This window comes from Chiloscyllium plagiosum, unplaced genomic scaffold (genome assembly GCF_037043375.1).
Source record: "Chiloscyllium plagiosum isolate Xiang-an unplaced genomic scaffold, Cpla_swu_hap1 HiC_scaffold_36, whole genome shotgun sequence".
Classification (NCBI taxonomy): Eukaryota; Metazoa; Chordata; class Chondrichthyes; order Orectolobiformes; family Hemiscylliidae; genus Chiloscyllium; species Chiloscyllium plagiosum.
The window spans coordinates 11,191,506-11,209,914 of NW_028270174.1; the positions used below are offsets into that span (position 1 = coordinate 11,191,506).

At 40.2% G+C, this 18,409-nt stretch overlaps 1 protein-coding gene across 9 annotated transcripts in view; it reads right to left on the reverse strand.

The window, feature by feature from the left end:
• Positions 1-18,409, reverse strand: part of ccser1 (coiled-coil serine-rich protein 1) — a 1,301,473-nt gene that overhangs the window by 1,238,224 nt on the left and 44,840 nt on the right. Inside the window, exon 1 of one of the 9 annotated variants that reach the window (XM_087979947.1) lies at positions 12,424-12,450. The exons of the other annotated variants lie outside the window; for them this stretch is intronic. The gene's annotated coding sequence lies outside the window, so the exon portion shown is untranslated. Of the gene's footprint in view, positions 1-12,423; positions 12,451-18,409 lie in introns of those variants that run through there. 9 annotated transcript variants of the gene reach the window in all.

Genomic DNA, 18,409 nt, shown 5'->3' on the forward strand with positions numbered 1-18,409 from the left:
AGCAACATGAATTCGACTGGGACAACACTACCATTATAGGGCAAGCCAAACAAAGAACAGCCAGGGAATTCCTAGAACCATGGCACTCATCCACAAACTCCATCAACAAACACATCGACCTGGACCCAATATACCGGCCACTACTGCGGACAGCTGAAACTGACAACCGGAAGCAGCAGGGACAGGCCAATATAAATGCTGGAGGAAACACCACAGAAGCGCTTCACAGGAGGCTCCCAAGCACTGAGGATGTCACCTAGACAGGGGACGAAACGTTTTTATTTATGTATTTTGAGCCCTGACTTCACAATCCATTAACAAAAAAATAAGAAATTCATGAGTCAGTGCCTATATAATTAAGCAAGCAGTGTTTATAAACATCAGCCGTCACAACAGCATTCAGTTTTGTTGTGCAAGAGTTTTGGGTTGTAAAAGGATTTTTTTCTTCTTTAAATTCATTCAAGTGATATAGATATCACTGACTAAAGTCAGCATTTATCACCCAGAGGGCAGTTAAGAATCAGCTGCATTATTGTGGGTCTGGAGTCACATGTTCCCTCCCTAAAAGATATTAGTGAACCAGATGGGTTTTTCCTGACAATCTATAATGATTGTGCGGTCATCATTAGTCTCTTTATTCCAGATTTGAATTTTATTTGAACTCAAATAATTCCATCATCTGCCACAGTGATATGTGAAACCAGGTGCCCCAAATCATTACATTCATTTCTAGTGCTAATTCCCCAAGGCCCTTGCTGCCTTCTAGCGCAGAGTGTATTAAGCACCCCCCCACAAATGGACATGGGTGAGGGAACAACTTTAGACTTTTAAAGAGCAAGACTTAACATTGAGGTCTCTCTCATAACCTTGTAATATTCATCACATCAATTAACTTGTATCTGATTGTTTAAGACAAAGCCTCGTCCTGTTAGACCAGCAAGCAGTTTTTCCTTCCAAAACATAAACAATATCCAACAGCAAATAAGAAGGTGGCAGTAGATCTACTAGATAGATCTTGTATCATAAGCTGTGGCGAGGATATATCTTGCCACTGAGATGTCTGATTTGGCCAACAGAACAAGAAAACCTTGTTAATTGCTTATTTGAGCAGAGTATTGAACATTCAAGGAAAGTGCCCAGGTTAATCTGATGCAGAACAGAAATCCATCTGCAATGCTGCATGGATCAGAGGAAATAGAAGAGAACTATCTTTTCACCAGCAACTTTTTACAGTGTCTTGTCTCATTTCTGGGAGATGGTGGAAAGGTTAGAATGACTATGTAAATAGAATGAGCATCAAACAGTTGTCCCTGAATGGGCCTCCAGTTAAGGATGCTTAGAGTAAACCCTACTTATAGAATTAGAATTAGCTTTGTCTGAATTGCAACCTCACTGCAGAAGTAATATTGGGGCTGGCTGGTTGAACTTCTCAGTGCCAGAGCAGTCACAGTGTAATTGCAGTTTGTATCAGTCCTAACCAGCACTAATGAAGATTGAAACTGGAGGAAAGCATCTCATTTTAGTCAGTTCGCACCGTAATACCCAATTCGCCCTCCACAACCTATTAACAGTATGAAACCACAACTGCATCAGAAACAATTCAGAGAAGGTTCATGTCATTGATTCCCAGCCTGGGATGAAGGTGTATGAGCAAAGGTTGAGTAGGCTCACCTACACCTATCCATTGGAGTTTAGAAGAATGAGAGGTGATTTTATTGAAAATCCGGAGGATAATTAGCAGATTTAAAATGGTGCTGTGTTATTGCAGAGATTCCAGCTGTAACGGGCTGTGCACACTAAAACAATGACATGACATCCCACATAACATTCCTGCATAAAAAAGGTGCCCACCTCACCTTCAGTTACACACTCACTGTAACAGAGTCAAAGCAGTCCGTTCAGACAGTCAGTCAGTCTGTTGCCTATTTAGTATACAGTAACACCAGTAAGACCAGTAAGCACAGAACCCAGACTAACATTAACCTTGATATTACAGCAATGACAATAGTTAGCATTGTTAATAAACTTCTAGTGAATTGTCTCAACAAGAACCCAGTCTTTGTGGTCTACATCATGTGAGCCAACATATAGGACAGCACTTAGGTCACATCATACTGGCAACTGTGTTGACCCAAGAAACCACATGGTGGCACATCAAATGGCTCCCCTCATGAAAGAGTCGAGAACTATGGGGCACTGTTAGAAGGTAGAGATCTCCTAATTAAGGCCAACATTAGGTATCCTTTTCCATGGTGTAGGGCTTTTGATTCTCTCCCCCAGAGAGCAGTAGAGGCTGGGTCATTGAATATATTCAAGGCCAAATTACATGTTTGATTGACAAAGGAATCAAGAGTTCTGGGGGAGCCAGACAGGTACCTGAAGATAATAATTAAGATCAGCCGTGATTCCACTGAATGGCAGAGCAGGCCCTGATGGGCTGAATGGTATACAATTGCTCATGTTTGTTGAAGCAACACTAACTAGCAGTATAATGCACCTTAATACTAGAATGCATTATAATTCTTCACAGCCAAGATCATTAAATGAGTTCCCAACTACATATCAAGTGCCAAATGATAATACCAGCACATGAAACGTCTCTCAAATAAATTTGTAAACACTGCAACAGCAAAACTCAATTTCTCATTTCTAATTTTCACACTTACTGATCCTTTCATTATACTCCAATGGAATACTCCAAATCTCCCAGGCGTTGCTATTGTTACTGTACACATTATAAATACACAAACTCATATCCTCAGGATGAATCTGGAAATAATAGAGCAGTGGGATATGCTAATTATGTCATGAATAAAAAGGGGCATTTACAGCACAACGAGTTCTGAAATGGACTATTTTTCACAGTCATCTATTGTGCACTAAATCTAGACCACAAGTGAAACACCCTCAAATTGTCAGAAATATACCCTTCGCGTTTGTTCACTGTGGATCACAATTCATGGTCAATGCACTGAAGCTGTATTTTTTAAAAATACTGTACTATTTATTCCTGCTTTAGTCATATTAGAGGTCATGCTGCGTACAAACTGGCCATTTGACTCCACGTGCCCAGATTGGTGTTTTTCTACCTACTCCAGCCCTGCTTCATCTCCCCACATCAGTGCAACTTTCTGTCAATTCCCACATTACACACTTATCCAGTTTTCTGATAATCACATTAATGCATTTTACTTCAAATACTCTCCATAAACACTATATAGATTTTATTGTCATGTGTACTCAAATCCAAGAGTAAAATGAAAAAAGTGTTTAATGTTGCCACACAAGCCATCATCACCTAAGTACAAAAATAAAAAGGTCCAAATTAGAACATTCTGAACAAAAATAAATATATTTCACAAATCTAAATAAAGCGAAAAATCTCCAGACCCAGGAGTTGCAATTCACAGCAGTTACCTGCAGAACGCTTTACTTCACCCCACTCTGGAGACTTCCAGAATCCAATCTGACCTCATATTTATGACCTTTGCACGACAGGCGGCCTTGCCTTTAGCTGCTTAAACCCTAAGCGGCAGAAATCCACGTGGAGCAGTGTCGCAATATGAAAGAGGAGCAGAATTAGGCCATTTGCCACATCGAGTCTGCTCCATCATTCAATTATGGTTGACAAGTTTCTCAACCCAGTATCAACTCTGCAATCTGTGTAAAAATCAAGAACTTATCCGTCTCTGCCTTAATGTACTTTCAAATAAACCTGTTGACTATAACCTGGCATTATGTGATTTTTAGCTCTGTCTTAGAGATACTTAATGGACATGGTCACAACAGCCCTCTGTGGCAATGCAATCCAGAGAGTCACCACCCTCTGGCTGAAGAAATTCCTCCTCATCTCAGTAACAAAGAGTCACTCCTTCACTGAGGCTGTACCCTTAGGTCCCGATCTCTCTTACTACTAGAAGCAAAGTCATAGAGATGTGCAGCACAGAAACAGATCCTTCGGTCCAACTCGTCCATGCCGACCTAATCTAGTCCCATTTGCCAGCACTTGGCCCATATCCCTCTAAACCCTTCCTATTCAAATCCCCACCTAGATGCCTTTTAAATGCTGTAAATTGTACCAGCCTCCACCACTTACTCTGGTAGCTCATTCCATGCACCCACCAGCCTGTGTGTGAAAGAGTTGCCCTTTAGGTCCCTTTTATATCTTTCCCTTCTTACCCTAAACCTATGCCTTCTAGTTCTGGACTCCCCTACCCCAAGAAAATGACCTTGTCTATTTATCCTATCCATGCCCCTTATGATTTGTCTCCACATCCACTCTATCCAAATATCTTTGTATTCTGGAAGTTTCAATCAGATCACCCCTCATTCTTCTAACTTCTATCACATACTGACCCAGAGTTCTCTACCACATCTTGTATGAAAAGCGCTTCATTCCTGGGATCATTCTTGTAAACCTTCTGCGGACCCTCTTCAATGCCAGCTCATCATTCCTTAGATACAGGGCTTAAAATTGCTCACAATATTCCAAATGTGAGCTGACCAGAACCTTATACAGCCTCCGCAGTACACGTTTTGCTCATCTTCTAGCCCGCTTGAAATGAATGGTAACATTGCATTTGCCTTCCTAAGTGCTAGCTGAACCTGCATGTTAACCTATTGAAAATCCTGAACTAGGACTCCCAAGTCCCTTTGTGCTTCAGATTGCCAAAGGCTTTCTATGTTTTCAAAAATAGTCTACACCGCTATTCTTCCTACCAAAGTGCATTAACTCACACCTTTCCACATTTCATTGCATCTGCCACTTCTTTGCCCACTCTCCAGCCTGTCCAAATCTTTCTGTGGGCCTCCCCACTTCCTCAACATTACCTACTCTTCAACCTATCTTTGCATCAGCTACGAACATAGCAACAATGCCTTTGGTTCCTTTGTTAATGCAGAACATGAAAACAGGAGGAGTAGTTGTGTTCCCAATACTGACTGCATGAAAAGTCAGAAAGACCCACACATTTTACATGTCCATCATTTGATTCTTTTAAAATTGGAACGAAGTTGAAAACAGGTGCTACATAGAGTAGTTGATCCATTTTGTATCACTGCTGGTATGAATTTCTACTCCTCAGTTCGAGAATTCTCCCTCTAAATCTGACATCTCATCCTTCCATTCAGACACCGCTTAAAACCTTTGTTTTTGGATAAGTTTTAAGTTCTGTTCCAAAATCATTTTGTGCAGCTTTTTGAAGGTACTATATTCCCACAATTTGACATACTCCAGAATTGGGAGCAAATGTATTGTGAAAGGTAAACTGGCACTGCAAGTTTGCAAAGCAGCTGTACGAGCTTGAGTCGATTAAATTGAGTGCTTACGCTTTGAAAATATTCCAACTGACTCATTCTTCCACCAGGCCTTAAAATTATAGAATCTTTTTCCTTCGACAGTTTTTCTTTCTTCTTGCAAGCTAAAATCCAATCTTTTCAGCGTCATTTCACTTCTTCTTAATTAGACACATTGCCCCACAATGAATTTGCCTTAATGATACAATTATTTTTTAAACAAAAAAGGTATGATCAGTTTTAAAATGACTACATTTCTGACATGTTCATGATCCTGGAACCTGAAGAGAAGCAATCCTGCAAAGTGGTTTGTATTATAATGAAACATGCAAATGATTGTGATGGAATTGCTGATCAGTGAGAGATCAAAAGAATTCTCCCAACCAGAAGAGGCAGGACAAGAGCTGCTGAACAGCAATCTGTTGATACAGATCTTCTGAACTGAACCTGCTTCTGGCTTCTCTTTCTCTGGGTCAGAAGCCCCAGCTTAGTGAGCAGTTCAGCAATTCTCTCATGGGAGGTAACTTATACTCACTTAGCTTGCTGCATTGACCCACTGCTGAAAAAAAAAATGCTTCTGGCTCTAAAAAAACAACACCCTTACAGAAGTAAAATCCAAAACCGCATTTTACTACTTTAGATCTCAATTCTGAAATTCTTCCTCTAAACCTATGACATCTAAATTCTTTCATTAATTCATTGCTTAAAAACTTTTTGGGTCAAGTTTCAAGTTCTGTTCCAAACTCTCTTTATGCAACTCTTAGAAGGTGCTATATTACCACAAATTGAAACACTGCAGAATGGAGAACAATTTAGTTCAATGATGATAATAATTTATTCCAAGTTGTCATTACAAAGTGCTGTCTGCACACCTACAGTGATGTTAGAAAGGAAGTTAAGGTTTGAACAGAAATCAGTGAAGGGGCAGCAAAATATTTCCAAATCTAAATGGTTGTGTGTCACTTGAGTGGAACTTGAGGTGGTGGTGCTTGCAAACATCTGCTGCCTTTGCTCTTATAGAGTCAGAGTCATAGGGATGTACAGCACAGAAACAGACCCTTCGGTCCAACTTGTCCATGCCAACCAGATATCCCACCTGCCAGCACCCAGCCCATATCCCCCCAAACCCTTCCTATTCATATACCCATCCAAATGCCTCTTAAATGTTGCAATTGTACCAGCCTCCACCACTTCCTCTGGCAGCTCATTCCATACATGTACCACCCTCTGTGTGAAAAGGCTGCCCCGTAGATCTCTTTTATATCTTTCCCCTCTCACCCTAAACCTATGCCCTCTAGTTCTGGACTCCCCCACCCTGGGGAAAAGACCTTGTCAATTTACCCTATTCATGCCCCTCATGATTTTATAAACCTCTAGAAGGTCACCCCTCAGCCTCCGATGCTCCAGGGAAAAAAACCCCAGCCTATTCAACTTCTCCCTGTAGCTCAAATCCTTCAACCCTGGCAACATCTTGTAAATCTTTTCTGAACCCTTTCAACATCTTTCCGATAGAAAGGAAACCAGAACCGCATGCAGTGGCCTAACCAATGTCCTGTACAGCCACAACATGACCTCCCAACTCCTGTACTCAATACTCTGATCAATAAAGGATGTCTCAAGAGCCTTAAGGAATTGCTGCAGTGCATCTTGTTGGTGGTGCAGGCTGCTACCACTGTGAGTTAATGGTGGAAAGAGTGAACCTTTAAAAGGTGCTGAGGGCTGATTTATTGTGAATAATGTCAACTGTTGCCAGGGTTGGAGGATTTGAGCTATAGGGGGAGGCTGAATAGGCTGGGGCCATTTTCCCTGGAACATTGGAGGCTGAGGGGTGACTTTATAGCAGTTAATAAAATCATGAGGGGCACGGATAGGGTGAGTTGCCACGGTCTTTTCCCCAGGTTAGGGGAGTCCAAAACTAGAGGACATAGGTTTAAGGTGAGAGGGGAAAGATTTGAAAGAGACCTAAGGGGCAACTTTTTCATGCAGAGGGTGGTAAGTGTATGGAATGAGCTGCCAGAGGAAGTGGTGGAGGCTAGCACAATTACAACAACATTTAAAAGGCATCTGGAATGGTACACAAATTGGAAGGGTTTAGAGGGATTATGGGCCAAATGTTGGCAAATGGGGCAAGATTAATTTAGGATAGTTGGTCAACATGGACAAATTGGTTGGAAAGGTAATTTTCGAGGAGAAAGTGAGGTCTGCAGATGCTGGAGATCAAAGTTGAAACTTTATTGCTGGAACAGCACAGCAGGTCAGGCAGCATCCAGGGAACAGGAGATTCGACGTTTCGGGCACAGGCCTTCCTGAAGAAGGGCCTGTGCCCGAAACGTCGAATCTCCTGTTCCCTGGATGCTGCCTGACCTGCTGTGCTGTTCCAGCAATAAAGTTTCAACCTGGAAAGGTAATTTCCCTGATGTAAAGGTCATCTGTAATGATTAACTTCTGGAGGGTTATCGGAGCTGCATTCATCCAGGCGAGTGGAGATTATTCCCTCACATTCCTGACTTGTGGATGGTGGACAGGCTTTGGGGAGACAGGAGGCAAGTTACTTGCTGCAGAATTCACAGTCTCTGTCGTGTATTCAGTAAGCTGCAATGTACAGATGTAAATAAAAGAGCGTTACTGTACATCTGGTGTACTTAAGCATCAGGAGCCAACAGCCTCAGGAGATAATGAGGAGAATTATCCAAATATGTTAGCAGTATCATTAGACTACAACATAGAATAAAGCACTGTGCACATGAACACCAAATTTTGCAGAAAGAATAACAATGAGGCTGTTAATGCTCGCTATTTGTAATACAGAATATCAAACAGCAACTTCCAGCATCTACTTACATGCAGTTAAATGCAAAAATCTGAAAGGTGATTTTTGGGTTGCCCCACTTCTTTACAAGCTTCACTGCTCTGGTGCCTCACTGAGAGACTTGCATTTGAAATAGATACCACGCGTGAAGGTGTAGTAACTAACACATCAAATTTACCACAAAATGCTAAGGCTTGTCATTGAAATATAAAATAATTTTTTTTTCAAATGACATGATAATTTATAATGACTGACAAACAACGTCTCTGATGAGAAGTGTGTCAACTCACTCAGTTAGATTTACATTGGAGATTTCAAAATATTTTCATTTTGAATCTTGTGCTCGTGTCTCTTACTGCTAAATCCCAATTTTTGTCCCTAATTTGCTACATGATTGTACATCAAATTAACTGTTCTGACAATTCCTTGTTGTGATTGCATTGTGTCTCACTCAGTAAAGATTCTTCAGTCTGATAGGCTGAAGTGAGAGACTGCTGCTGTTCCAGTTCAAGGATTCCACATCTCTTTCGAAGACAGATGTCAAAAGAGACCACCTATAAAAGGCTGCCAAAAAATTTTGTTAGTCTGAGCTTTGGAAGAATCTTAGAACTCAACAAAAGGATGACAAAGAAATGAAATCAAGAAAGAGAGAACAGAAAATAAAAACCGGAAGAACTGCGGATGCTGGAAATCAGAAATAAAAACAGAAATTGCTGGAAAGGTTCAGAAAATCTGGAAGCATCAGTGAAGATAAATCAGAATTAACATTCCCGGTTCAGTGTCACTTCCTCAGAACAGAAGAGAGGATAGAATATGGAAAGAAATTAGCAAAAGCATAAATGATGATTGGTAGGGAGAGGGAGAGAGGGCATGTGATTATGGAGTATTCTTCAGGACTTAGTCATTGTACTTCAATCTTAACTCGGTTTCTCCATCCACTAATGTTGTCAGACCTGTTGAGTTTCTTCAGTACTTTGTTTTTATTTCAGATTTCCAGCATTCTCAGTATTTTGCTTTTATTGTAATGCCACAAGTCAATAATACAAAGATGAGTCAAGAAAAATGTGAGTCCTTTACAAAACAAAGGCAGGATATTTAAAAGATGGGATGGAGAAATGACAGTGTTCTTTTCTATTTAGCATCTATATGAGCATGCCTGAAATAACTCCAATAGAATGGTCCAGTGAAACTGAAATAACTTAATACCCGTTAAGGATTTAGAAGGATATGGGCCAAATGCTGGCAAATGGGACTAAATTAATTTAGGATATAGAATCATAGAATCCCTACAATGTGGAAACAGGCCCTTCGGCCCAACATGTCCACACTGACCCCCAAAAGAGTCACCCACCTATAGCCATTCCGCTACCCTATCACTCTACTTTTATCCCCGACTAATGCATCTAACCTACAAATCCCTGAACACCATGGTCAATTTCGCATGACCAGTTTACCAAACCTGCCCATCTTTGGATTGTGGGAGGAAACCCACACAGGCATTAGGGAGAAGGTGCAGACTCCACACTGTTGCCAGAGGCTGGAATCAAACCTGGCTCCCTGGCGCTATGAGGCAGAGTGCTAACCACTGAGCCACTGTATCTGGTCAGCATGGACGAATTGGACTGAAGGATCTGTTTCCGTGCTGTACCGTTCTGTGACTATGTGGTACTCAAGAAATTAGTGGGATTGAAAGTTGACGAATCTCCAGGATCTGATGATCTTTGTCTTGGTGTTGGAAGAGGTAGCTAGAGGTGGTAATGGACACATCACTGATCAGCTTTCAAAATTCTATTATTTCTGCAAAGGCATCTGCAGATTAAAAGATTGTCAATGTAGTCTAACTGTTGGAGAAAGAGAAATAAGGCAAACAAAAAGAGAAATACAGACCTTTTCGCTTGATGTCAGTTTAAGGAAAAATTCTAAAATGCGTCGTAATTGATGTGATTAATGGGTTTTCAGAAAATAATTGTTTGATTGGGCAGAGTCAACATGGATTTACTAAGAAGAAATCATGTCTGACAAATCAGAGGTTTTTTGAGAATATTACTAGCAGCATCAATAAGGGGGATGGTGGAAGATGTGATGTATCTCAAATTTTCAGAAGGACATAAACAGAATTAAAGCGCATGGAATTGGACTAATATGCTGACATGGGTTAAAGATTGATTAATAGATGAAAAGTAGAAATAAATGGCCACTCTCAGGTTGACAAGCAGTGGGGTACAACAAGAGCAGTGCTTCAGCCACAGATATTCATAGTGTGTATATCAAATTATTTGGATGTGGGGGCCAAATGTAACATTTCCAAGTTTGCATATGATATAAAACTCTGTTGCAATGAGAGTTGAGAGGAGGAAGCAAAGAGGCTTCAGGGAATTTAACATCAGGCTGAGGGAGTGGACAAGAGCATGGCAGGTATCACCCCCTTTAAGCTGCATGCATTCATTCATACAATATGCACGATTGGCATTGACACACTGATCACAGCATTCCGAAGGTTGCTGCCATTTAAGGGCATCGGAGGAGATATTAGAGGAAAACGCTGATGTCATATATATGGTGAGTAAGTGTGAGGATGAGGGAGGGGTAGAATGTTTCATAAATGGAGAGAGATTGGAAAGTATTGGTGTCCAAAAGTACTTAGGTGCCCTTACTCATAAGTCACTGAAAGCTTGCGAAAGGTAAATAATATGTTAGCTTTCATTATAACAATATTTGAGTATGGGTGCAAAGAAAGCTCTGTGTAGAACTGAGACAGCACCTGCATAAATATGTACAGTTTTGCTCCCCTTGCCTAAGGATATCATAAACCTGTCCAAAGAAGTTATTATACACCTCAGGTTCAACTGGGACTGGAACCTAGGCTTCTTGATCTGCAGATAAGCACACTACCACTGCAACATGAGCGCCCCTATTCTTGTCATCAAGGTTCATCAGACTGATTTCTGATATAGTAGGATTGTCCTACAAGGAGCAATTGAGGAGACTGGAGTTCTAAGAATGAGCGGTGATCTCAGAAACTGACAAAGCTTCTTAAAAGGGCCAGACACAATGAACACAAAATATCTCTCCGCGGCATGGGCTCAAGAACAAGGAGACCAAAGTTCATTTAGGACTCAGGTAAAAAAGGAATTTCTTTACTCAAAAGGTGGTCAATCCTTTGTATTCTCTACCCCAGAGGGTGGTGGAAGCTCCGTCAGACTAAATTCAAGACGGAAATTGATAAACCTACAGCTAGTAGTGTCTTGAAGGGTGACAGTGGTAATGCAGTGGTAAATGATCAGTCATTATCTAGACTGTTAGAGCAGGCTCAACTGGCTGAATGGCCTACTCCTACATTCTTGTATTCAATATGTTGGATCAGACTCCTGATGACAGCAAGTTGCTGCTTAAAAGTCCATGAGAGTTTATGGTCAACTATAAATTAAATGGGCAAGATGCAACTTTACTGACAATTTGACACTGATCATTAAATACCTGCTGCTAAGCCAATGTAATATCTAACATTGTGCTGCATTCCTTACAACTTCAAACTGGAATTAATGAAAAGAATCTCCAAGTCAAGAAATCATACATTCCAACTCAAAAGAAAAATAAATTGACATTGACAGAGCTGAAAATTAATGTAAATGGTTAATCTCTTCCTGGATTTTTGTTACCAACCAAGAACCACCTGATATTTGTAGTCTATGACATCTGTGAACCTCAATTAATTCTGAGCTTTGAGAGATACAGGCAGAGACATTAAAATATCCTTCACACAGTTTATCCCTGCTGTGTCAATATTAACATCAGTGAAAGCAAAACTTACAATAATAAAATGCTCAGCTCTCCATCCCATGTCAATTTTCCTTTGGAGCTACAAAATAATTCCCTTATTCTGCCCTCCTGTTGATTACATGACAGTGTTCTGTACTGACAACATGGCGAGATGGTCTCTCAATCTGTCATCAATGACACTTATGGGTTAGTTTCCCTATAATTTCTAGGGCGGAAAATCTTGTTTCACTCCAATTTTAACTGCTGGTGGTATTGCTCAGTACTGAGATACAATATGCATGATTTTATCTTTAAGTGGCAAGAGGTTTAAGGGTTCAGATGGCCCGAGTAAATCACTCCAGTTTACCATGTCCCTTGAGATTGTGGAGCAAAACTGCAGTCATTCACTCAGTTCCAAAGACTCATAATCAAACAGGTTATTTCCCTCCTGCCATTTCCCTCCCTCTCTAAACACACACATACAAACTGCATTGAAAGAATACAAAGACAATGCTTCAGTTTTACACATAGGCACAATAATGTAAACCCATCTCACTCACTGCGGCACATCAGGCTTTGGTAGTGCAGGGGTGAAAAGAAGGCAGACAGTCCAGTTTCTAGCTTATAATGTTCAAGGGCATTATGGTAGATTTAAAAGAAGAGGTCTAATCTTCTTTCTGAATCAATGCCATAAGTTCAGTTACAGGTCAATGACTGCCAAATTAGCTGCAAGTCTCTGCTTCTTTAAGCCCCTAGATGAGGCTGAACACTTCAATGGTTACATTAACCTCCATTAACATATAATTGTATGTTTCTGCCATTGCAAGATAATGGCATGGAACGGAATATCACCTAACATTGGCACATTACTACAGTGCTGACAAGGCCTTCTTTAGGAGTGATAGAAGTCAGTAGCAATATTATTGGCACTATTGTCAGCCCTATTTGCAATTCTTGAAGGTAAAATAAAGATTTAATGACTTTAAAATACATTTTACAAAAAAAACCCATTCTTCATTTTGCTTCTTTACAATAGATATCAACTCCCAAAAGGTTTTTTTTTTAAAAAAACTGCAAAGCTCTGTCACAGACGAGAAGGGAATATTAAAACCAAAACATTAGCGGAGCGTCTGCACTGCATAAAAATACATATTGCTGAAACTGTCCACATGCCAAGCCTAGATTGGGTAGCATCAAAATAAAACATACAAACAAATTTGGCCAATTTAACTCCTTTCGGCCCCTGAAAACTGACCCCCAGGCTAATATACCTTGTGTCCCGAATTCCATATTCCCAAAATACACCAGATAACTTGGTTCCATTACCTAACAAGAATGTGTCTCCCTCCATCTTGAAAAATATCCAATAACCCCAGCTCCACTGACATGAGGCAGACGTTGCACTATTCCTCAGAAAAGTCTTTATGTAAAAGCATCATCTGTAATTTTAAAGCTGGCCCTCTTATCCTGGACCTACCCACAAGAAATAATATCTTTTCCACGTCCACGTCATCAAGTCACCAAGTCATTTCTCTCTTTGAACCTCCAGCAGGAACAAGCCCAACCTGTCCAATCTTTCCTCAAAGGCAATCCGCTAATTCCAGGGTATCAATACAATAATCCACTTCTGACCTGTCCCACATCTTTCATTATGTCCTTTTCACAACATATTTCCCTCTGTGCAATTCATAAATTTAGCTATCATGCCTTCACACCCCTCATCTAGTGAATTGATATAAATTATAAAAGGCTGAGGCTTCAGCACAGACCCCTACAGAACTCCATTTGTCACAACCTACCACTCCAAAAAGAAAGATTCATTTATGTGTACACTATAATCTTCCAGCTAGGCATCTATCAGGTTAATATGTTACTCCCTCCACCATGGGACATACTGGCACTGGAGCGTGTCCAGCGGAGATTCACACGGATGATCCCTGGAATGGTAGGTCTAACATACGAGGAACGGCTGAGGATCCTGGGATTGTACTCATTGGAGTTGAGAAGGTTAAGGGGAGATCTAATAGAAACTTACAAGATAATACATGGCTTAGAAAGGGTGGACGCAAAGAAATTGTTTCCGTTAGGCGGGGAGACTAGGACCCATGGGCACAGCCTTAAAATTAGAGGGGGTCAATTCAGAACAGAAATGCGGAGACATTTCTTCAGCCAGAGAGTGGTGGGCCTGTGGAATTCATTGCCGCAGAGTGCAGTGGAGGCCGGGACGCTAAATGTCTTCAAGGCAGAGATTGATAAATTCTTGATGTCACAAGGAATTAAGGGCTACGAGGAGAATGCGGGTAAGTGGAGTTGAAATGCCCATCAGCCATGATTAAATGGCGGAGTGGACTCGATGGGCCGAATGGCCTTACTTCCACTCCTATGTCTTATGGTCTTCTGAATTGTCAGCTTACGCAATAACCTTCAATGGTGACAACTCCGATACTTTACAAAACTCCAAGAACAATGTGTCATACAAGCTCCCCTTTAGACATAGTTGTTACGAGGCATTTTACTCCCTCAAAAGAAAATGTTAGCCTGGGTCTCCAGGTTACTAGTCCAGGACAATACCACTTACCTGCACAAGATCCCCCATTACAATGATAAAATTAACAATCTGTTAATCTTTTATTTTTGAAGATGTAGGTGGGGGAACCAGACCAACACACCCAAACTAGTACCTGCTCTTCTTTGAATTACTCCACAAGATCCTTCATCTCAATTGTGAACAGCTAACCTCTTATTCTGTATCCTTATTCCATACTGTAACCTCTCCAGCCAAAGGGTACAGTCTAACCCTAACACACTGCATATCCGCCCTGATAGAATCTATAAAATGTCAGTTTCTGAAAGAGTATATGTGTACAATGTGGAAGCAGGCCTTTCAAGCCCACGAGTCCATACCAACCCTTCAAAGAGCAATCCTTCCCTATCTCTGTAAACCTGTATTTCCCATGGCTCTCCTACCTAGCCTGCACACACCTAGACACTACAGGCAACTTAGCATTGCCAATCCCCCTAACCTGCACATCTTTGGACTGTGGGAAGAAACTGGAGCACTGGAAGAAACCCCTGTAGACGTGGGGAAAATGTGCAAACTCTACATGGATAGTCACCAGAGGGTGGAATTGAACCCTGGTGTATGAGGTTAACCACTGTGCCACCCCAATTCTGCTAAAAATGTGAGAAGAGTACAAGTCTATTCTACTCAATCTTTCTTCATAATATTGCTCTCGTGTTTCTGGAGTCAAACTAAAGAACCTATGCTGCATTGCCATTCAATTAAGTAAAACAAACAAGTGAACTATACTCTAGATGTGGTCTTACCAGGGATCTGTACAATTTCAGCAAGATTTTCTTATTATTTATACCCACCCTCCTATAATTAAGGCATAGCAAATGCCTTACACCAAACCACACAAGGCGATAGTATTGTTATGAAGATGTGGGTGTACTCTACCTTTAAGAGAGAGTTAAAAGCTGGTTGAGCTACCTGACAGTACCAAATGTTCTCAATAAAGGTAACAATGTAACACTTGGTTCAAAGCTAAATTAACTGGTTGCCTGGAAAATGACAAAACAGATTTGAATTAGACCAGTTTAAATTATACACCCCACCAAAAAAAACCCAACACCAATCCAAGTTGAATTGAGTACATTGACAATCTTAAAAGCCAACTACACAATCTGATGCTTTGGGGGTATAAGGCCCAGGAAAATTGAACAGTTGAGAGGAGAACTGCCATGTTATGAGCATGTAAACAGACAGCCTAAAAAAATCTCTTAAAAGTACCTTTATCAATCAATCAGTAACCTGTGAAACAGAAATTCCAAAGAACAAGAAAAGGAGGCTAGAATTCAGAGAAAACGAAAGCTGCCTGTTTTGAGATAAAAAGATTTGTTTTATAAATCATAATTGGGAGTTTTATCAGATTAGTATTATAGAAGGGAAGGTAAAAGATAAGTTAGACTAAGGAATTGTAAATAGTTGTTAAAGTATAACAGAATAATTAATTAAGTTCTTAATTTTTACTTTAATTAGTTCTTGGCCTATTGAATATTCACAGGTTACTGCACGGGATAAATCTTTTCGGTGCTGCTGGTTTTAAATTAAGCAGGAGAGTTGACCTTGTGTCGTAACAGTATGACAAGTTAGCAAAAGGTTTGGTCAAAGAGGTAGGTTTTAAAATGGAGTTTCAGAAGGAAAACAGAGCAAGGCGGAGAGGACAAAGCAGGGAATTTCAGAGCTGAGGGACAAACAGCTGAAGTCATGAATCATGGTGTAGTGATAAAAGTCAGGATGCAACAGAAGCCAAAATTGAAGATGCAAAGAGAGCCTGAAGAATTATAGAAATGGAGGAAATTAGAGATGTGCAATATTTATAGAGACAGGCAAAAGCTGAAACACAGAAGGACTTAAATATAAAGAAGAGAACTTTTCAAAGTATTCTTGAATTGGGACTGAGTACAACAGTGGTAGGAACAGGACTTTAAAGCAGAGTTTTGGATGATCTCAAGCGTATGTATGATAATGAGGACAGCACAATTAAGAACCAAATATAACCTTTAACAGGTAGCCAGGCTGAAAACTTGGCAAGTACCATAATTTTCAAAGAATTTCTAAAAGATCCATATAAACTTCACAGATTTAATATTTTCTAAACCATCATTTTAATAAAGCGATCTAATATAAGACAGCTCTTGATAAGCAATTCAAATTGTGTGTTTACTTTCACTGTGAATTTTCTCCTATAATTTCCTGCTTCATGCACGGTTGTCCCCACCAAACAAAATTATTTTATCCATTTACTACATAATGATAAGATCATTAATGTTCAATTTATCCACAAGTTAAGGATTTCAGGGCAAACTGCAAACAGATTGCATTCTCACCTCCACCGAGCCTTCAGACATGATAGAGACAAGAGTGCTTTTAAAATCCTCATCTTTGCATTCAAATCTCTCCACGCTCCATCTTGTCTTTTTCTACAAAATCCTGCACCCTTGCAACCCTCCAAACTCTCGATGATCCTTTAATTCTGGCCTCATGCACAGGCCTGATGTTTAAATCCACATGACACACTGGAAGAGGGAGGATCAGAAGTAGGCCATTTAGCTCATTAAGTCCACACCGACATTCAATGAGAACACAGCTGATCAGCTAATCCTCAACTTCACTTTCCTGCCTTTTTCTCCACAATCCTTAAAATTTCCCTCACTGACGAAAACAAGAATCTACCTCAGCCTTGAATATGACTCACTCAGTCTCAACAGCTCTATGTGGTAAAGAATTGTACACATTCACTCCACTCGGAGAAAATGAATCCTCATCATATCCATTTAAACGGGTGATTCCTTACTCAGATTATGCCTTCTGGCCCTAGACTCACCCCACAAAGGGAAATAACCTCTCGGCATCTACGCTGTCAAGTTCTCTAAGAACCTTAGATGCATCAATCATGTCCCCTCTTGTTCTTAAGCTTCAACGAATACAAACCCAACTCCTCAAAAATCTCTCTCCACACCTGGGATTAACCCAGTGAATCTTCTCGGGACTGCCTTCAATGTTCGTATTCTTCCTTACTTAAGGCAGCCAAAACTGCTCACCGTTAGTCTGACGAATGCCTTATATAGATTGAGCAAGATTCCCTATTTTTATTCTCTGTTCCCTTCAAAATAAAGGCCAATATGCTATCTACCTTCCCTATTTATCTGCTGTAATTGTATGGTTGCTTTTTGAGATTCAGGCAGTTGGTCTCCCAAATCCCTCTGTGCTGTAGCTTTCTGTCACCCAAAGGGCAGGTGTCAAAACATCAAATTTACAAAAGAATTGCAACAGTATAAGGGTTACTTTTTTTAAAATGAAAAGCTAAATATTGTTGATCTCATATATTGACAAACATTTGCATTGCAACAAGCCTAAAATCCAAGCATTTTTAATTTTCAATATTTCATGATATGAAACTCTCTAAGGGTTCAAAACCTAATTACGTTTCTAATTCTTCATTTTCCAGCTGTACAGCTGAATATGTACGATTTTAATAAGTAGCTAGCAATGGGTCACAGTGCTGCCTTGAATCTAATTTCAAGGGATTTGTTGGAATCGGTGTGCAGCAATATCCAATCCAATACCTTCGCCACAATTTTAAATCTCTGCAAATTCAGCCAAAAGCAATTATGGTCACTAAGGAGCCTGTCACACAAAACAAAACAGATCTTCATGGAATAATCCCTGATGAGGGTTATTCAGAGGCGGTCACTGATTAAAAGCATTAATAAAACCGATGCAACTAGACAGTCACCTCTTCTTAAATATACACTTCCTTTTACATCAGATTCAGAAATCAATGTGATGCTGTACCACAGAAATTTTAGCAGTGGGGAACATTTCCACTAGAGCAGGGTAGGCAAGATGATGCAAAAGGAGTTTTATTTCAAAACTAAATTGGCAATAAATAGAGAAAGACACTTTGCTCAGGTTGGGGAAATCAATGACAAGTAGGTCATAATTTGAAATTGAATGTTAATAAGCAGATGGATGAGAAG